Genomic DNA, 22,904 nt, shown 5'->3' with positions numbered 1-22,904 from the left:
AAAACAGCCACATGTGGAGTACAAGGTCATTACAGTTATTTACTAGATGTGTAGTCAATAAATTCATTGTTAGTAGCTCAGAAAACACTTCTTTCTTCATGGATCCAGGGAAGGGTCAGTGGTGAGTAGCCACAGATGTGAGAATTTTCTTTCCACACACTAGTTTTGCATCTCGGCAGATGAGACCTGGCTCCCATTTGTTTGCATGTACATTTCTGTAATCTCTGAAAGGATGTTTCTTATCCTAAGACCAGTAGTGCTACCTGTAGACTGTATTAGTGACACAACCCTCAAAAATACCACTATTGTCCCCCAGACTTATGACTAGCAGCTGTGAACAAACAGCTTGTAGCTGAGTAGATCTGGTGTAGTGATGAGAAATAATTTTATAAAGTTTCTCTTCCAGAGGCTGAAGGCAACAGAAATGTGTTTCTTCTGAAAGTACAGACTAACTGGGCTTCCTTTTCCTTTTCTTTTCCTTTTATGTTCCTGGATGCAATTTAATGATTGTACCTTACATCAGGTTCTCTATGACACTTTTTTCCCTTCAATTTTCCCAAACCCTTTATCTCAGATGTTAGATATCACATCACAGTCTAGTCATTCCCCAAGAACACTGACAAATGTCAGCCCAGCATTGAAATGAGGAATGGTCATGGCCCTAATTCCTCTCATTAGAGAGTCTTTTTATTGAAATTTCAGGTCTGTAAGAAACTTATAGCCTCAGAACAGCAAAGTGTGTTAGCTGCCTATATGAGCCTCACTGTGTTGGCCCCATCTCACTATGCTGAGGGTCTTATAGTCAGGTCATTGAGTATGCCATGCTATAGATTTTGCATGTCTCCAACTACCATTAATAACTTTCTGGACATTTGTATAAAACCTAAAAAGAATTGCTCAGTAGCTTTTAGGTTGAATTGCAGATTAGCAACAGTCCAGTAAAGGTAGTTCATGAAACAATTATCTTTTTCTATATCAGAAATATAGGACAGATAGCTCTTTTTCCCAGGAACACGTTTCTCTGTAAAATAGTTGAGTAAATACTGTGGTCCTCTTTATTATTGTTCACAATTTCCATACTTTCCTGCCTTGTTTGATACCATTACTTGGAAAGAAACAATTCTTGAGGCTGTTTCCATCTTACAAGTATGTTTTTCTATACACCACTTTCTGACATGACCTTCTTAGCTGACTTCTTTTTAAGCTTTTTGTGGGTCTATGTTTCTGAGCAGGCATTTTCTGAAGAAGTAGATGAAATAGTTTACGATTCTCTTGTTACCCAGAATAAAGAGAAAAGAATCCTTCACCCCATAGGGACTTTAGGAGTTGCAACTTTCTGGGTTAGGAAATACTCCTATATTCACCCTTCATAAGCATGCAGAAAGTCCCAGCAGTCTACATGTTCTCACAGGTGTTTCTGTCTTTGACTGGAATAAATCCAGTCCATTTTATAGTAGCTAGACATCCTTATCTGCAGCACTGGAGAAAATGGGGGGTGTAGAGTGACAATTTATCTCAAAAGTAGAGGTATTTACAAACTGTGTAAAGACACTAGTGATCTCTTTGGAACGCTTCAAACTGAAAATAATGACTGCATAGCTGTGTCTACAATCACAGGACATAGATTGGTCCTCATTCTGGAAACCAGAGTTTTAACATAATGTCATCAGAGACTCAAGGACTATGGCCAGAGGCCTGTATGATTTAGGTATTGGCTCATAATAAATATCTGTGCACAACTGAGAAAAACCTGTAGATTGCTATACTTTTATAGGTCTGACCAGTTGGTCATGGTCTTTTAAAAACAAATTAATAAATTAAAAATTGGTCTTATTCTCCAAAATGTTTGATTAGGCTGAAACCAGCAAGGATGATGCATAATGAATCAGAAAAAATGCAAGAGGGGAGCTGGATTTCAATCTTTAATGCAACTGTTGACTGAGGGAACCTAGAGACCAATTTTTCCCCTCAGTGGCTCAGGTTGTCTCCCACTGTTGGCCTGATGCCACATTTCAGAGGTGCTCCTTTTTCTGAAATTGAATTTTTTCCAGGTCATAATGCTGTTATGCTTACTTTAGAAATAATTTAGCATGCTTAATGATAATAAACTTTTTTTAACAGAAGGCTTATTAATAAAAACATTAATCATTATGGATATTGCATGCATACAGCTCATTTGAAAACCAGGTCAGTTATATAAATGCAAAACTGCTTCCTAGTTGAGTGAGTCTTACACTTTGGCTTAAATTACTTGATAACCATACCAGCTTTCTACTTTTACTAAACTCATGAATAAACTTTATTAGGATATAATCATTATAATTTATATACAAACAGTCAATCTGTCTGTTTGTGCAAGAAGTTCAACATTTCTGAGGAGGTAAATGTACTCATGATTTGGATATATTTTGCTTTTTGTGCAAATACTTTTCTGCACCACTCATAAATGAAAATGTAGTTTTGGTTGTTGAGTTGTGGTGGCTTTTTCTTTTTTTTCCCTGACAACCTTTAAAAATGTATTTTATTTTGGTAAAAATGATAAATATTAATCAATACAGTATTCCACTATGGGTGGAATGTTTTCTGAAGAAATGACACCATAAAAATCATATAGATGATTTTCACTTGACAGTAGAAGAAAGCCGTTTACAGTGTTCCTAATAGTAAATTCTTCAGCCACATTTCGGAGTTCAAAATCCTTCAAATTTTCTTCAAATACCATCAAAGTCATTTTGCAATTTTATACTGAAATCTGTTCTGTATTCGGCCATGAGAAAGCCTAGGAAATGCTGAGTTATAAATAACTCTATTCTAATACACTGTAACAAGCATCTGAAAAGAAGCAGTTTTAGCAAGGGTTCAATTTTTTAGGTCCTTCTCTTTCCTCAATTTGATAGTAAAGTTTTAAATAGAAGTAAGGGGTAACTATTTATCCTTTCCTCATTCACAATATTTGGCTCTTCTGAAAAAGGTCAAGGAAATAAATTTATTATATTGATACCTAATTGTATTGCAATAGTAGCTGAAAATGGCAAATTTATAAATAATTAGACATGTAATTCCAGCCTACTTCTCATTCTAGAGTAGATAGTCACAATACTTTGCTGTAAGTAGCTAATTTGAATCACTTGAATCACTCTCTTGAAAATTCCCTTACTATATAAGGTCCTTGAATTAATAACAAAAAACTATAGGCCTTAAAAAGAGTCAATGACCTTGTCCTCTTCCCTAGATGCCTCTGCCATGACTGCTCTATTCTTCCTAGCACTAAATCTCTGCGGAATAAGAAATGAGGAAGCCCATGTGCTACAATTCTGGGCATGGTTAGAAACAGAACTTGAATCTCCTAGGGACTAAAACACATCTCTCTGTTATTTAGAGTGTAGGGTTTTTTCTGAGACTGCACAGAACATCCCAATCCCAATACTTCTGAATGTCCAACTGTTTGCCTTGGTGCTTGGTGCATTAACCTTATAAAATCCAAAGTTATTTTTCAGGGACATCAGAGGAGCAAATACAATTAAGCACTGCATTGAGCAAGTTAGGAGAACATGATTACTCCTCTCACAATATTCACATGTCTTGTTCCGTTTCTTCTTCAAAAATTCACCAGCTAGAAGGCTCACTTGAGGTGTGAGTCCTATGCCTGGCTAACCCTTCAATATGGGGCATTTGAGCATTGCCTTCCTTTTGAGGGGTGAGAATCTGTATCAACAATTTAGAGGCTGTTCTTGCACTCATAGCCCTTCAGTGTTGCCTATGACTGCTAAATAGCCTGTAGTAAGAGAACAATAATAGGAGCGAACAAAATTTTCTTGCCTAGTAATGAGGAACTGACTCAAAAAAAGTAGACCTAATTTCCAACCTCTGCTCCAGTTGTTATTTAAGCATCTTATCTAATCTCTCTTTGATTTGCATTCAAGCAGTTGAGAATAGCTCTTGTTATTTTCTGAGCAGAAAGACCTGTGAGATTTTCAAGTGAAAGAAGTATGTTATGCCTGAAAACAGTAGAATATAAACAGACTATGTGGATATGAGAAGTAGGTTGAACATGCCATTCATTGTTTCTTCATCATAACCATGATTCTGCCATATTCCTTCCTGCAAAGTGATTTTCCTCCAAGTGTTGTATTTATAAAATAACCTTGTGTTTGTGGGTTTTATATTTTAGCAAAGCTCTTGTACTTCCTTTCATGAAATTTAGGAGATGTGAGTGGTTGTTAACAGAAGTGCTTTCAAATTCTTAAATATTTAAGGAAAAATATTTCCATTTGTGCACAAACGCAATGAACAGAAAATGCATCTTTTCTTGTTTTCTCCCTAAGCATGAATTTCAGAATGCATCACTAAGAAAAAACATGATCATATGTTCTAGTACTGCAGTCTTATATATACAAAGGGATAAGGAAAGAACGAAAGAGAAGAAACTTTGACAGAGCAGCTGACTGCCAGGTGAAGGCAAGCTGATTGTGCTGTATTGCAAACAGGAAATAAAAGACACATGACTAGATGTTTATATGGGTGGAGTTTTTTTCTGGTGAAATTCAAACGTTTCATTTTGGTTTCTGCTACTCAAATAATACATTTCAGGGCAGTGGATGTTTTTAGAGGTGGAATGGTTTTGTGGTCTGAAAGTTAGCCTGATGTTAAACAGCTGAAACAGATTCAGTTCCTTGGTCTGAGTCTCTGATTCATCTCAGACAAATTGCTAGCTTTTAGCTAAATTGCCATTTTTCTTGCTTACTTTCATATTCAGGAATAAGGAATATACAGAAAATAAGGAATATACTTCTTACGTAGTCATTTATTAATACAAGGACTACAGAGGTTGAAGGACTGTCAAGAGCAATTTTACTGACTAATGTTTGCAAGTAAGAAATGTGCATTCTCAGGTTTAAAAATTTCTTAAAACTGAACAAATGCTGCTTTTGCATTGCTCTTGGGTTAATAGTCTATCTTGTTAATGGCTTCTTTATATTTTTCTAGGCATTATTTTTCACCACCAATAATTTCCTTGCCTGTGTTTCTAAGAATTACAATAAATACATGTGATTCCTCTTTTTAATTTAATGACAAATAGAATGAATTTCCCATAGAATCCAGTTACTTAAGACTTAGAGGAATTCAGCCAGTGAAGAGAACTTAAACTGAAAAGGATTGACTTGCATATGAAACCTTAGGAAGCTGATGCTGATGGTCCATTCAAAATCCTAGCTGCAAGTGATGACAAAAAGACCTTTCACTTCCATATAAGAGATTGTGCCTTTCAGGACATACCAGCAATATATTGCAAAGATTTTAGTTATGTCCTCAGGAAGAGAGAGAAACAGAAGGTGAAGGTACTTCTAAAGAGCTATGTTCAGCTCAGAGACTGTATTCAGCGAATTGGTTCATCTTCTCTGTTAGAAATTTAGGACCACTAAAGGGTTTCCACTTTATTACAGGCTGAATTTATTTGTACGTGTTTCTGAGGACCTAGATTAGAAAGTCTGTACTTCTACTTATGCTAACAGAAGAAAATAGACACATAATCCACACCAAGTAACAACTCCAGAGAGAACAGCCTAACCCTAGAACTTAACCATTCAGTCCTATCAGGTCTCAGGAAGCAATTATGTCCTCTGAATAAATAAAAGCAAATATAAAAATTCAGTGTAATTTACCCAACCATTCACATAGACCTCAACTCTTTAGTTGCAACCCTTTATTAAATACCACGTTCATCTTTCTTTCTCAGACTCATCCTGGTAATCTTTAGAATTCTCTGCTTCAGCTGCCTTTGATAAAGAATGTTTTTCTTCCTTCCAACTCTTTCAAATGTGTACCTTACTAACTGGAAGTAAGTACAGACACCATAGCATCTGACTGACCTGTGAGAAACTGGTAAGTTTTTAGACAAATATCATCATAGACAGCCAATAAAACAAGCCTCCAAAAGAGGATGTTTAGCCTGCAGATCAGGCATCAGTATGCCACACTGGTTGAGAGGTGTGACTGAAATGCAAAAAATAAAGTTACTGTGAACTATAGCTGTATGTCAAACCTAGTGTGGCTTTCAAATGTTCCTTTCAGAATAAAAGTGAAAATTAGAGAGTCAAAATAAGAATTAGTCCTTACTTTTTTTCTATATTAATAAGTTCTCAATGTGAGAAGTATCAAACTATTTCTGAGGAACCTATCTTGTTTAAACAGCTTGTATGTGGATGTGTAGCAAATATGCAACCACCTGAACCAAAATTTCTCTTTAATGCTAGTAGACATTTCAATCCATGCTATTATTTTATTAAATGCTTGCTAACTAACATATACCTACAATATATTTTCAGTAAATTTCACTGAATCTTTACACCATCTCTACAAAAGTCATTAACTTAAAAAACCCCCACTAAAAATAGAGCATTCAGTATCTTAAAAATCAAACCCAATTTTTCCTCTTAAATTTTAAATGCTTAAAAATGTTAATTAAATAGTATTAATTCAATTACATTGAAATGTAATTAAAATTTAATTTTTAAAATACAGAATACTTGTTGCAGCTTTTATGATTTTAAATGCTTTTCATTTTTGACAGAGTTGTTTAGGGCTCCTTCAACAGACATGTGTCTCTTCCTTGTTCCACATGGATGCATAAATGATTGGTGAACTCATACAAATACATCTGACATTAAAATAATTTAAGAGTAAATACTTTTATTTCATTAGCTGCTTAGTAAAACACAAAAAGTATGCATATTGGATGACAGACCATGTCTGCGCTGCTACTGGAATTATGACTGTAACAGATAAGTGTGCATGTTTTAGGAATTTAACTAGTTTGGGCAGCATAGTGGTGAAAGACTTCATGGCATTGCAATCACCATGGCTAGGCAGTCCTGAAACACATTCTGGACATGTGTATAGTTAGCTAGCTTATTCTTAGTTCTGCGCATCATGTTTTCTATGATACTATTTGCTCAAAGCACCTGTGTTAAATAACCATGAGAAAACACAAAGGTATTCTCATCATCCTTTCAGAGTTTTGACATAACCTAAGCTTGTGCTTGAGAAGTTCTTCCAAACATGAAAAGACATGGACATGCTTTTTTGGAGAAACTTACTTTAATCTTAAAATCCTGAATGTAACTTTTCCTACTTAAGTAATTTCCTTCCTCCACACAATATTCACAGTTGCTATGACAGACCTTAGTTTTTCAGTTCTGCTGGAGTAAGTCCTTCCATTCCCATGTCTTTCCATAAGGATTCTGCTATAGAGTCCATGACTTTTTCTGGTATTCTCTGTGAAAGGAAACCAATTCAAAAGACTGATAGAGAAGCTGTCCTCAGACTGAAGACTATTGGACCTCAGTCTGAGAACCTGCAGGAGATTCATCTTTTAACCAAGTTCAGCTCATATATAAAGACTTTGTGAAAGGTTGATGTTGCAATGCTACCACAGTAATACCTAAGAAGGAGGTGAAAAAATCCCAGCAGGGTGAAGCTCTGTCAAATCAAATCTTATCAAACTGTTTTAACTGGCGCTTTACATTTTCACTGAATTTTCCCTGTGAATAAGTTTGTGTTGTGGTTTAACCTTGCTAAAATGCCAAGTGTTCACCACAGCAATGCAGTTCCTCCCCAAGAAGAAAAAGAAAAAGAAAAAGAAAAAAAAAGGAAAAGAAAAAGAAAAAGAAAAAGAAAAAAGAAAAAAGAAAAAGAAAAAGAAAAAAGAAAAAAAGAAAAAAGAAAAAGAAAAAAGAAAAAAAGAAAAAAGAAAAAGAAAAAAGAAAAAGAAAAAGAAAAAAGAAAAAAGAAAAAAGAAAAAGAAAAAAAAAGAAAAAAGAAAAAGAAAAAGAAAAAGAAAAAGAAAAAGAAAAAGAAAAAAGAAAAAAGAAAAAAGAAAAAGAAAAAAAGAAAAAGAAAAAAAAGAAAAAAGAAAAAGAAAAAGAAAAAGAAAAAGAAAAAGAAAAAGAAAAAGAAAAAGAAAAAAGAAAAAAGAAAAAAGAAAAAAGAAAAAGAAAAAAAAGAAAAAGAAAAAAAGAAAAAAGAAAAAAGAAAAAAGAAAAAAGAAAAAGAAAAAGAAAAAAAGAAAAAAGAAAAAGAAAAAAAAGAAAAAGAAAAAAAGAAAAAAGAAAAAAGAAAAAGAAAAAGAAAAAGAAAAAAAGAAAAAAGAAAAAGAAAAAAAAGAAAAAGAAAAAAAGAAAAGGAAAGAGAAAAAAGAAAGAAAAAAGGAAGAAAAGGAAGAACAAGAACAAGAAGAACAAAAAGAAGAAACACCTTCCACAGTGCTTTTGCATCATATGATATGAATATTTCTTTGGTTGCATAAGTCAAGTGACAACCTGTGTACCTTCTAATCTAGTAGCACCTTCGGGACCTACTAAAACTAAGGCCTAAACTAAAACTAAACCTAGGGCTAAACCATTACACTTTGGAGTACTCATTTCTATTCCAAATGAAATCAGGTTTTAGTAGAAATGTGACAAAATGAAGACAACATCATGAAGGAGAAAACCTGTCAGTCCCTCAAAAAAAGAACAGAATTTTCTATTGCCATCTCTTACCTAAAAATATTATCACATTACCACGTTATCTTACAAAAGATAATGTCCTTGTTAAATAGTGATATCATTCATGGGATCACTGGATGTGATGGAATACTTTCCCTCTATCTAATGCTCAAGATGGAGAGCCAGAAATTTAGATCCAAGTGTCCAGACTCCCTTTTCTACATTTTTTTGACATACAGATTGGGTCTCAAAAATAAAGGAACTTTGCTCTCTGAGATCATATGGGAATTGAGTTGATGCTGTGAAAAACTACCTCATGCTAAAGCAAACATGGTATCAAAGGACTGGATATTTCTTTTGTATAATTTGATAAGTTACTGGTAATTATGTGTTGAAGTCCATCTCAATTATTTTGAGACAGAAATATGTGTTCAGGAATGTGGTTCAGCATTGCAAGTGAAATGGTTTAATGAATCATAGTAGAAAGCAGTGAATGAGAGGATAGGGCTAGAGGTGGATTTACTTTTTTCACAGTTTTATGTGGCTTTTTAAAAATGAAGTTATTAAATTTAATTAATTGAATGTATTTTATATTTTTAATTTTCCTTTTAATTTTATGAATTTAATTATTTTTCTTACAAAGAAGTAAATGCTGTGATAAGAAATAATAAGGATGTAGGAAAATATGGTTTCTTCAGGGTTCTTATTTTCTTCTACTTTACTCTGTATACAGTATTTTAACAGTAAAAAATATTCCCTTTTTCTTGACAATCTGGATCTCTCCTGCAACATTTAATTAAATATTTGCCAAGATAATGTGCCGTGCTTGATGTCAAGTGAGCTAGCCAGAATGAATCACTTCATCAGTCCTTTATTTATAGTATTCGTATATGTGTCATCTCTGTTTGCTTTGCTTTCTGTTCTGCTGCAAAAATTATTTGGTTGCAACTACTATAGTAGTTAGCAGTGTGTCATGTACCCCATCTTTCTCCTTTATGTTGTGTCTTTATTATCTGAGGACAACTTAGACATGGCTGCTCCACATTTTCTTGAGATATTGTTTGGCTTCAGAGAGAAACAGGAGACACAGTGGCCATAATCTGACAGAAGTGCCCTCTGCTTTCCTTAAAACTCTCGCTGCTCTCAAAAACGAGGTGTGCCGGCTGAGCAGTTGTTGAAAAGGAAGGATTCCAAATCTGTTTGGATTGAGTTATTTCTTTATTGCACCACCTGATAGTATGCCAGACTTCTCTCAGAGACTGCCTCAGCTCTTCCATGCTGGTTACATATGCTACCATTTCCCTCTCCAGTTGCTCCTTTTTTTGTGTGTTGCATACTACATTTTTTTCCTTTAATTTTTCCTTCATTTTCCTATAGAGGCTCTGGACATTTTTTTATCAGCAAAGAGGCAAGGGGGAGTGGAAGAAGGAGAAGCTTAAGGGCTACTTTTAGTGACAAGAAAATGCACACATTTTTTATGCATTTCCCTTTAGTTCTATATGCCTTAACAGCTATTCATATTATGGTGAAAGTCATTTTGGAATAAACACAAAATTTAAAAAGTACTTTATGTTATCGTTTTACATTGTTATTTTCTATTATTTTAATTAAACCCAAAGATTGTCTAGCATTTCATGTTGAATTATTTATTTAAGTATTACTTACCTTTTTCTTAATCTATCTCTCATGTAATTAGATGTAATTATTGCAATTATTATGAAAGGTTTATATATGGTGTTTGTGAACGTACATCTAGAATTAACTTGAGTGCAAGTGCAAATAAGGTTGCTCCATGTGCTAACTTAATTTTTATGCAAGTACTTCTTCTTATAGTCTTATAAGTACAGGTATATCTTCTGTCCCTGAAAATTTGGTTTCTCTCTACTGAGCATATTTTAATCAAATATTCCTGTCCTGAGAAGGTATAATAAATGAAGTATATAATGAAGAGTATGCATTCCATTTCCAAATGATGGGAAGAAACTCCTATAGTTCCGCATTTATTTTGTATACGATTAATCGTGCATGAACAACGCAAAACCCTTCAATGAAAATTACTCCATTTACTCATCTCACTGTAACTTCTAGTAAAGACAGGTCCTGTGGTTCTAATAGGAATATAGAAAGAGTAGCACAAATGAGTTTAGAAAATACTGCCAAGTGTTGTGCTTGGATAAGAATTCAGTGGTTATATAGCATAGCAGAAGTGGATGTGGCATAAAAGTGATGTCAGTTTTAAGTCACACATATCATGACATTTGTTGTTCCACAAGTTGAATTGGAGCTGAGCTTCACTCTTAAAGTAGGCAATCAAGCATTTGACTGCATTCAAAGATCCCCGTGAGATAATATATTCAGAACTCAATGACTTACTAATTTTACTATTGGCTAAATGAAACATATTAAAAGATTGCTTCTCTTGTTTCCTTAAAAGGACACATGTCTTTGTGTGTATCTACACTAGACTTTGCCCATTCTTTTATTTCTTTTATGAAAAGAGATTCCATTATGTCTTTGAAGTCTTTGTAATGCTCTTTCCCATGGAAAAGAGAATTTGGAAAGTACTCTGTCATGCTGGTTTGTTTAAAATTTGAATTATTTTTGTGTGTGGTTTTGTTTTCTCTTATACAGAATGTGAATTTAAAGACAGGTCAGAGACAGCTATGCCTTTATGCATGGATTTTCACTAATCATTTAATCCTGAGGCACTGGAGGTTTAATCAGATCTGTGGGGGCTGGGAAAAATGGGATGGAGGAAAATTAAACAGGAGTATTGAAACAGAGGCTTTCTGTAAAACACCTAGTTTCACTTTCTTTTGTCTGGCAATACCTGTCCTCAATTTACAGAGCTGATGGTAGCAGATTTAAGGTCATACCAGGTGTAACAATTCTGATACATGAGAACAGTCAATCAGGTTAGAGGTGATCTTGTGAATCTCCCCACTATCCTTTGAGATGTTTTTCTGTTTACAGTGTGAAATCTGAAACATGGTGAGAGAAAGATGACTCCTCTAGGGAAGGATTTAATATGGTCATGTTTGTCTTGTGATATTTGTCATTATTTGATCCTTTCGGTGATTATTTTAATGAGTCATCAAGCACTCTCAGCAATCACAAAACCATGATTTTCAATTTGTAGTTGTCTATTATGACCACTAAGCCAGTAAAACTAGGATAAACAGAATAAAAAAATGTTTAATTTAGGAAATGAGAACAAACAGATTAAGGTTGAGGCTTTTTACTAGGTTTATCTCAAAGCAGATCAGAGTTAATGGCAAAACTGGCTTTCATTAATGGCAGTATTTTGTGAAAAACTAGGGAAAAACACCCAACCTGACATTATAGAAACAGAATTGCATCTTTTATGATGAAAAAAGTGCAAAAGAATGTGTGATCTCTTCCTCCATGAAGCAGCAGTAGAAGCAGTTTGAATTATGCATACCAATATTTTTCAAAGGACAATACTTCTTTTAATATAGAATAGAATCATAGAATCGATTGGGTTGGAAAAGACCTCCAAGATCATCGAGTCCAACCCTTGGTCCAACTCTAGTCCATTTACTAGATCATGGCACCCAGCGCCACGTCCAATCTGTGTTTAAAAATCTCCAGGGATGGTGAATCCACCACCTCTCTGGGCAGCCCATTCCAATGCCTGATTATTCTCTCTGGAAAGAATTTTTTTCCGATATCCAACTTAAATTTCCCCTGGCAGAGCTTAAGCCTGTGCCCCCTTGTCCTATTGCTGAGTGCCTGGAAGAAAAGACCAGCTCCCACCTGGCTATAACTTCCCTTCAGGTAGTTCTAGACAGTGCTGAGGTCACCTCTGAGCCTCCTCTTCTCCAGGCTAAACAACCCCAGCTCCCTCAGCCTCTCCCCATAGGGCTTGTGCTCCAGTCCCTTCACCAGCCTTGTTCTTCTCTGGACCCGCTCCAGCACCTCAATGTCCTTTCTGAACTGAGGGGCCCAGAACTGAACACAATACTCAAGGCGTGGCCTTACCAACGCAGAGTACAGGGGAAGGATCATTTCCCTGGTCCTGCTGGCCACGCTATTTTTGATACAGGACAGGATCCCCTTGGCCTTCTTGGCCACCTGGGCACACTGTTGGCTCACGTTGAGCTTCCTGTCAATTAGTACTCCAAGGTCCCTTTCTGCCTGGCTGCTCTCCAGCCACTCTGTGCCCAGCCTGTAGCGCTGCAGGGGGTTGTTGTGGCCAAAGTGCAGGACCCGGCACTTGGCCTTATTGAACTTCATCCCATTGGAATCAGCCCATCTCTCAAGTCTATCCAGATCCCTCTGCAGAGCCCTCCTGCCTTCCAGCAGGTCGACACTCCCTCCCAGCTTGGTGTCATCAGCAAATTTGCTGATGATGGACTCAATCCCCTCATCTAAATCATCAAGAAAGATGTTAAACAGGACTGGACCCAATACAGACCCCTGGGGAACACCACTGGTGACCGGCTGCCAGCTGGATGCAGCTCCATTCACCAGCACTCTCTGGGCCCGACCCTCCAGTCAGCTTCTAATCCAGGAGAGGGTACACTTAATCCACAAGATTAACATTGTTTGTCATTTTTAAATATGGGAATAAATAATCTGCACATTGTATAGTTGGTCTGATCATTTAGCTCTGCTTCTCTATCTCATGCAAAAATGAAGTTCTGGGAATAGTCTCTTAGGAGGGAGGCAGATCTTTGGAAAGTACTTTGCAAGAGACAGATCAACTTCTCCCAAAGAATTATTGACATTTTCTAATATCTGAAAATCAGTCCCTCTCACTGCTCTTCCCCTCATGAGGAAGTTGTGACTTCAATGAGGTCTCTCCTCAGTCTCCTCTTCTTCAGGCTGAACAGACCAAGTGACCTCAGGCGCTCCTCACACAACTTCCCCTCAAGGCCCTTCACCATCTTCACTGCCCCTCCTTTGGACAATGTCCAAGATCTTAATATCTTTTCTATATTGCAGTGCCCAAAACTGCATACAATATTCCAGGTGAGGCTGCACCAGTGCAGAGCAGAGTGGGACAATCTCAGGACTCAACTGGTTCTCCTGGTTGCCAGGGCACTGTTGACTCTTATTCTGCTTACATATCCCATTCTCTCAGGAGCTCACAGATTTAGATATACAGAACTGTAAAAGCTTACTATCATGTAGAACAAAAGCAAAGGCATTTTTATAGGTTTCTGGTGGTTTTTTTCTGTACAGGTGTTTACTCTGGAGGTGTTTAGAGAAGAATCTAAAGAGATACTTTGGCATTTCCCTATTGGGCCTGGCTAAATTCCACAACTGGGGAGGATTTAAAAAAGAAAATTAATATGGAATGGAAGTTAGCCACACTTTTTCAGATCTTAGCTATGATCAACTTTAAAGTCACAGGGTAGAGGAGTTATTCTATCCAAGACTGCCTATTTTTTAATATATATGTACCAAGATTTATGGAGCTATACCTTGTGACCATAAGGTAATATTTTAATATCTATTATCTTGTATTCCTTTCTTTCTCTCCATTGGTAACAGAATGCTAGCTCATCATTTGTAACTGTTCTCTGTATTTTAAAAACCAAGTCCAGAGTCTTCACTCCATTGTATAAATTGCTACTACACAGTTATAACTCTAGTTGACTTCAATGACATTTCTTCAATTTAAAACGTGTGAGGAAGAACAGTCAGACCTCTTTTGTGTGGTAAAGAGAAATCTTCACTTTGTTTTTCAAAGTGCAAGGTCCATGCTGCCTTTTTTTATTCCCAAACCCCTCTTCATAATCAGACTTTTATAAGATATTTTCTTGACCAGAGCTCTCTTGCACTTGGGGAAAACAAAAAAAGTCATAAAGTCAATCTATACAGAAAATACAATTGAGTAGAACCGAACTAGTCTTCCAATACTGACTTTCTTGTACGATTGCTATGACTTCAATTAATTAGTCCTGCTTGAATTTGTAGCTTAGATGCGACTTTTTGCTCTTTGACCTGACCTTTTCAGATTTTATATTTTGGTTTATCCCTCATCATATTGTTGGATCTTAACTGTTCGAGGGGACAGATTATCACTTCTTAACTCAGAGAGTGTGATTAACTGAGTCAGGTCAAATGCAACAATTGTGATTAGTTAGAATTATTAGTTGACAAAGGTATGCACATGGTCACTAAATATAAAACCTTGAGGAACAGTAATTAAATAAGGAGTTGTAATTAAGAAATATAACTCTATATCCACAAATGAAAATTTTCTGATACATGCAGATGTCATTTCTAGGCTTCCTCTACAATGACAAATGACATAGATTTGACAAAATATGGTCAAATGTATTAGTGGGAGGTGATTCATAAATAATTATCTCAGAAATGTTGTTATCAAATGATTCACTCTTGAAATGAAAACATGCTACAAGTAAATATGGTTTTTTCTATTTCTTTTCCCTTTTTAGTGCAAAACAGTCACAGCTTAGCCCAACTCTACATATAAATAGAATAGATATTCCAGGACCAGTGGCAATAGTTTCACTTTAATTTTCTGAGAGTCATAAAGAAATTGAAATAAAATGTACATTTCAATACTATAATGCTGTACTGCTATACTATATGGTTAAAGCCCATTCAGCTATAAATCAAATGTATCTCGTGCCTCACATATAAATATTACTTTAATCATAGTATTTTTTTATTTTCATAAGGTAGTTTTATACCAATATATCCTGCTACTAAAAGTTAATGAACATATCTACTTCATAATTACATAAGAAATTCAATTATTTAGGGAAATTATACTTGCCTTCATTATCTCTAAATTAGACAAAACTATCAGCAATATACATTGAGTCTTGCTATAAGTGTCAGGCTTAAAGTACATTTCTTACTGTCATAAAGCATCAGTACTGCTCAAATTAAAATGAGAAGTAGTCTACCTTGAAGTCAGCCTTTCTATGAGTACGCCACATGCCTACACTCTGTTCTTGCTAGAGCAAATAGCAAATCATAAAGAATTATACAGTCTTTTAATCTTACAATACATAGAAGAAAAATAGCTAGAAGGCTTCAGCTAGAATGATTCATTAGCTTATGAAACTTCTTAAAAATAAAAGATGGAAATTATTTGAATTATTATTATTCATATTTTTTTCTAAAAGCTTAGTGTCTGCTCACCAGCAACTATTTTATTTGTCATTAATTATTTTTCCTAGGCTTCTACTCCCTAAGATGCAATATTTAATAGTCCTTTTCTGGAAAAGTGTCCAAATCTGCTACATATTCTGAGTTCACTCATATTTTTAATGAATAAATACTTGTTATATTTGACACTGAAAGACGGTATCACGGAGTTTGAGAGCATAGGAAGCATAAGTAGACAAATATTTTAATTTTACTTTTGGTAATACACATTGGTTTGTGAATCTTTTGTGAATTGTCTTCCAAAATCTTTCAAAAAATCCCCTCTATGTTTATTGATATTTCTAGTTTCCCTCTTCCACTTTTCACATTTTCACATTTTACCTTATTATTTTTTTCTTCTTTCTTGCAGCAAAAGAGGAAGTTCAATACTTTTTTTTCCAATCTAATTATTAAATACCATTCTGAAAAGAATTTACTTACTAAATAACACTTTAAAGTACAGAACATCATGGCCTGAGAGACTGCAAGGAAGCAGAGGGACATTTTTGAAAATTAGGGCCACAGGGATCATGCATGCTCTACAAAAGGGGAAGGGAAATATTACGGGAAGAGTGGGAAGAAAAAGGTAGAGACAGAAAAGGTCAGTAGTAGGGTTTAAGAGGAGGCCTTGCAGCAGAGCCCACCCAGCAATTCTTCTTTCAGTATGAGAGGACACTCACGTGGCACCAGCTGGGTCATTAATCCAAGATCTGAGAGAGTCTTTCAAGGAGAGTAGGTGTATCCTCAAAAAAAGGACACTGTGCACTACTAATCCTGAGGGGAAAGCACTTTGTACAAACCTATATTTCCAGTGGTATGCATTAATTTCAGAATTACACAGTTTTCTTTGTAAAAGCTTCAAAATCTCTGTCATCTGATATAACTGAATAGAGCAGAAAAAGATGCTATTTTGCAAATGAAAATTATGCTAAAACATTAAGCCAAATGTTCCCTTTACGTAGTAGATATCCTTATAAAACTTCTCAAATCTAAATGATTCTTTTAGCAAATGGATACCAGCAAAGTAATTCTGACTTAATAATGAAGTGAAACCATAAACATGGGACAGATCTCAAGCTGCCACTAGTTGTGGTAGACATCCAAAACACACACACACACACAAGCACAGGCAAACAAACAAAGAAAAAACCCAAACCCCAACACATTTCAGGCAATTCTTTAGACTGGTGCTAAGAGTTAGTTAAAAAGTTTTATCAAGGGAGAAATATTTATTAGCTATATGATCACAAGATTTCTCAGCCAGTCACCACTTGGGCTGCTTGAAGCGTAGCAGAGTACCTATTACATAAAACATCTCTCTTTCACAAACTTAGTACCATGTAACAGCAAAAAATAAAGCAGTAGTTATTAAAAAAAAAAAAAGGAAATTTTGCACTCAGTTTCAGCAGCCATTTTCCTCATCAACCATAGAGTGAAAGGTTTTGATGAGAAATGTAGCTTAGTCCATGAGGACAGGATGTTACTCATTCCAACTGAAATGAAGCCCTCTGACAAATTTCAAATGTTTGCAAAAGGAACCTGTTCTCATTCTTATCAAACTTGAAGGTAATGTGTAGCTTGGAAAAGGATGTAAAATCAACAGCAAGCAAAATTAAACCTGAAACTAAAGCGTATCACATGGAATAAAATGATATTCAGTATTTGTTTCTACTAGTTTTAATTATAGTTGAACTACTTTGTTAATGGAATGTGCTCATTTTTCCACCAGTAATTGGCTGATTCTTTATCACTTTCAGGACTTGTTTCTTTTTATGGCAGGAAGATGTTTAATGCTTCTAAATGAGTCAGCATAACAAGGGCACAATGTGACATTTATCTGCAGGTCAGGATAGTGAGGTTTTCTCTAGATGGTGAAGTAAGGCTATGTTATGTTTCCACACAACCTTAGCTAAGAGCTATTTGCCTTTTTCAAGTTTATAGTGGATGACATTTTAATGATGCATTGTCAGCTTACATCACATTGTTGTCAAAGTTAGGGCTTTTATGCTTCCTGCCTCAGGAGGAATATCTCCACGGCATTTTAGGGAAGGATGACAGAATGAGCAACAATAGACAGAAAAGAACAGGGCAGATTCTAAGTCACATTAAAGGAAGGAAATGCTCAGGAGCTGAGGCCATGCTACATAAAGTATAATGATGTGACATGTGTCAAAGTGTCCTGTCTTTTTCTGCTATCACAAGCTTTGTGTTCATAAACCCTAAGTTCACTTGAGTTCATTAAGTATCCTTGGGTAAGAACACCCGGAAAACTTCCACAATACAGTCAGAATAATTTTTCCATTTCTTGTCTCGTATTTTGCATAAACGTCCTGTTGAGGAACAGAGTTCACTTAAGCCACAAATTAATATTCACATTACAATCTTAAATTAGGTTATTTAATAATATATTAATATTGTATTAATAGGCTTGTTTAAACATAATGAATGCAAGGGTTTTCCCTGAGAAGTTATGTCTTTTATTTGCTCTGGAGGGGCAGAATTGTTTTAAAATTTAAAAGATTTTGTGCATTAAAAGTATTCCTTCAGTTTGAAGTCAGAACTAAAACTAGATTGTCTGGTTTGCATAACCATAAACTTGTCTGATTCTTTACCCACTCTGGATTAGACTAATAATAAATTTACAGCCTTCTCCTTCTTATTCTAAAATAGCTATGGTTAATTGTAAAAGAAGCAGGTCAAAATTCAGTGTGAACAGATACTATGTTCTCTTTTTTTTTGCTTTTGAAAACTTCTGTCTTCTATAGAAACAAACAAAAAATTGTAAAGCTAGAAAAATAATAAGGGGAGCTACTAGATGTGTAGTCTAGAGAACAAACTGGAGGAAAGGGATGCCATCCAGAGGTACTTCGACAGGCTTGAGAGGAGAGCCTGTGTAAATCCTACAAAGCATAAGGGCAAATGCAAGGTGTTGCACCTGGGTCAGGACAATCGAAGACATGGATAGAAGCTGGGCAAAGCAATCTTGAGGAGGTGTAATGGATTGAATGTTATTAATGTCTTAAACTTTTTCAAAATCGTAGAAAGGCTTTTGTCAAACTGCAAAACAACCACCCTCCTCCTGTTGCTTCCTGACTGGAATTTGGACTGTGATGGGCTACTTGAGATAGGACTATTGTCTAATCATCTCAGGTCCCAGCAGAGCTAGATAAGGCTCAAGGAGGAATGCCTCTGTATTAAGAATCAGCCCTAGCTGAGCTCAGTGGGTGGCAAAGAAGAGGTTTGGGTGTGTTATGGTGAAATCTTTCCTCACCAAACCAAAGGAGTAGCCCCCTTCCCCCTTGAGAAGACCACTTAGACATTCATATGAAAGGCAGCTAAGAAGGGAACAAAAACCATTAAAGATCCCCAAAGTGCCTCCCTAACTCATTCCTGAGGCCTTATACCACCAGAAGACTGTATATCACCCACGTGATGCAACAAATCCAGAGTTTGTTACAAGAGACTGAAAAGCTCCCTCCACCACAGAGAGGTGCCTGACATCTCCTGAATCTATATTAATCCACTGGATTTCATATTTTTTGGGAGACACCACCAAGAAGACCAGAAGAACTGGAGCAACTGGAGGCCACTGCCTTCTATGAAGTGGTGATGCAGTTTCTATTTCAATCTCTCTCTATCACACTCTTCCTTCTCCCTCTCCTTTTCCTATTTATTTCTATCTCCCTTTCCCTGTCTCACATTTACCATTAAATAAAACCCATACTGTTTACTTTGGCATCTGGTCTCATTTGCACCTTCATTCAGTAGAGGCATTTTTAATAATTTTAATAACTAGATCGTAAAAGGAGGACATGACTCAGCAATGTGTGTTTGCAGCTCAGAAAGCCAGCTGTATCCTGGACTGCATGAAAAGCAGCATGGCCAGCAGGTCAGGGGAGGTGATTCTCTCCCTCTACACTGCCCTCGTACTTGGCGTACTATATAGAGCTCTGGATTCCTCAGAAGTAGAACATAGACTGTTGGAATGAGTCCAGATGAAAACCATGGAGATGGTCCAAGGGCTAGAGCCCCTCTCTTACCTATGAGAGAGACTTCAAGACCTGGAGTTGTTCAACTAGGGGAAAAGAAGGGTCCAGGAAGACCTTACAGCAGCCTTCCAGTACCTGAGGGGGGCCTCCAAAAACATGGAGAAGGAAGTCTCTGGAAGTGTTCAAGGCCAGGTCGGCTGGAGCTTTGAGAAACTTGATCTAGTGGCAGGGCAACTGAAACTAGATTACCTTTAAAGGTCCTTTATAACTCAAACTTCTCAATGATTCTGTGTAATTCTGATATCTTTCAAGCTTACAACTTATTCATTATTTCTTTCATTTACTTGAATGGAGATTTACGGAGCTTCTCTCACATTTTATTATGGTAACTTCTTCACTCATGAAATGAAAGTTCTTTCTACATTTCAGTACACAAAAAAATATTTCTTTGCTCATTGTTGAAGACTTAAATAGTAATTCGGCAGAAAAATCTCTGATTATTTTGTTTGTCTACACACCTTTCTTTCTCTTTTAAACCTGTTCCTACTGTACCGTTGGCTGCTTTGGACAACTTGTTCATGAAATCCATGGTGCATATGTCAAAGCTTACCATTCATTCAATGATTTGTTATGCTCCCCCTATCATTGCTGCCCCAGTAAAATCAGTATTGTCTTGCTGAACTCTTGTCTCCAGTAAAAATTTTTTTAGTGAATGTAGACAACACTATGTTAGAGTGAACATTAACATATAATTTTCATGGTTACTGATAAGAATCCTAAGACAAAGTCTAAGTATTTAGAATCATCAATTTAACAGAAGATATATTTTGGTCATTATGAACAGTATGCTGTCAGTTCATACTGAGATATGTGCATGACTGTGATCATAGGATTGGCTAAAAAGATTCTGTTTCCATTTGCATGCTATTGTTAGTCTAAATACCTGAGATTTGTGTAGGTCCATTTTAGCATTCAGTTACACAAGTTCTTAGAGACTAATAGCCACTAATTCTGTTAGGTAAGAAATCATCTGTGAGAAATGATAGAGTAAGAAAAGTTCAGGCTCTAACAGTCAATCAGCAGATGATTATGAGACACACTTGTGAGTAAATATATATCTTAGGATGTGTAAGTCATTGAGTGTTGGTTGCTCTGACAAACCATATATTAGAGAGATGAATTTAGAAGAATGAGCAGATAGGTTAGAGAGGGATGGGAGGAGAGAGGAGGGAGAGAGAGGGAAGGACCTTTGCTTCAAGTTCCCTTATAAGATACAAACTTTGTTCTTCTGGGGCTTTGTTGTAAATTCACTTGTCACTTCTTTTCAGTGAAGTAAGAAATAACAAACATATCAGAGGCACATCATGGGATTTTTTTTTTCTTCTAATGCAGAGACTTGGATGAAGACTCGAGCACAGTAACATTCATTAATAGTAAAACACTTAGTCAAGATAACACTGTTCTGGCAGAATGGTTTTGTGAATAGGGATGCAAATGGAGGGACAGACGCTCTTTAGGAAAGAGTCCCAAAATGTAAAAAGTACAAACCCCACAACAGTGGTAAAGTTCTAACCCAATAACAGCATTGAATAGAATTAACTACAAATTTGGAAGACTCAGATAGGTGAAAGGTCAACAGTCTTAGACTTACTTCAAAAGCTAGAGGTAGACCCACTAAGGGAATTTTCCACTATTAGAGGGATTTATTAAAAAACATTTACTCAGAAATACATTGGGTCAGTTATGTAATAGCAGCAAATTAGCCTACCTTTTTTCTGCTGGCTCCATGCACACCAAAGCTTGCAGCCATGGACCAAAGAGGCAGAAATCCCTGGGAGACTTTAAACACTTGGCTGGGGGCCAAGGACTGTGGTGGAGTAATTGTGGCCTCCTCAAATTTCCTACTGGCTATCAGGATTTTAGCTCCTTGGATTACAGTGAACTCTGGAAATCCCGATGGCCTGAATTCTTGCAAAACCAGAAGACTTGGAGATCCTGAGACAAAGCTTCCTTAACCTTACTAGGGTATTTCTATAAACTAGGTTCTATAAAATATACACACACACAAAAAAAAAAGGATATTTTTCTTCCAATTTTGTTCCAACTTGGAAAATACTGAAATAAATCCTTTGTGTCCTAGTTACAGGATACCAAGGAGGACCACAACCTCAATAGGACTGTGACTGCCACTCTCAACCAGACTGTGACCATCATCCTCACTAAAGTAAAAAATGTCAGTTTTTGAGCTCCCCAGGTTTTGGCGCAGAGTCAAAGACGTAACCTCCATAGGAGTATGGTCAGTGCTCTGATTTATTCTTTACATTACACACACACATATTGCATAGTCTCTGAGTCCACGAATAGTACAGGAATATCATTGGTCAATGGCTAGGGCGTACTACCAGCTGGATTGGTACTTTTCTCAAAACTATGCCCTTCTGTATCAATGTGTTTACCTGCTTCTCCCAATGGCTGCCGCATTCTTTCTGTTGTTTACTGCTCTTCTTGAAGCAGGCTCAAGGATACAGGGGCCCTGTTTCCCTCTCCATGGCCTGGGTTGCGCACAAAAACTTCTAAGTTCAAATTTCTTCCAACACCTCACCAACAGGTTTTCCTTTCCTTTTACTTTGCACTCAGGGGGACCATGTGGCGCTCAGCACAGGGGCTAAGGAACATCACCCTTTCATGCCCCAGGGTGCTCAGTTATGCATCTGTATTTTTGTGGATTAAAATCAATTTTTCTCTGTATCATTGTATTTATTGCAATCTTTTTATTAAATTGTAACTCTGACTTTTCATCTCTTTTTGAGTTGTGTTCATTTCTACTGCTGGTTTACCTTTAAACCAGCACACCTTGCAAACTAGAAACCTCACATTACACGTAATTCCATCTCAAGGAAGACTATTTTAATGGATGCGTAATCCCACTGCTAGATGAAATTCAATTTCTCTTTTTCTAATGAGCTGTTACAACTTGCAAATAGGAAAAAATATGTTCTGTTTAACAATGTTTATCATTAACCCTGAATAACCCAATTATTCTAACAAAATGTGAAATGTATAGTCAAACAGCACAGTCTAATTGAGCAAAGTCAATCCTTGCAAACAATTTTTTTTAATTTAATTTAGGGCAGTGAGAGTACAGGTTTAAAATTGCAGAGCATTAGGGCAACGTACTCTGCTAAGAGCAAGTATGGGAAAAACAGGTTTATTTGCAAAGAAAGAAAACCCCATGCATTGAATCTAATGTTGAAAATTTTTCTATTTTTTTTTCACC

This window comes from Pithys albifrons, chromosome Z, assembly GCF_047495875.1.
Source record: "Pithys albifrons albifrons isolate INPA30051 chromosome Z, PitAlb_v1, whole genome shotgun sequence".
Taxonomy (NCBI): domain Eukaryota; kingdom Metazoa; phylum Chordata; class Aves; order Passeriformes; family Thamnophilidae; genus Pithys; species Pithys albifrons.
This window is presented reverse-complemented; position numbering follows the sequence as displayed.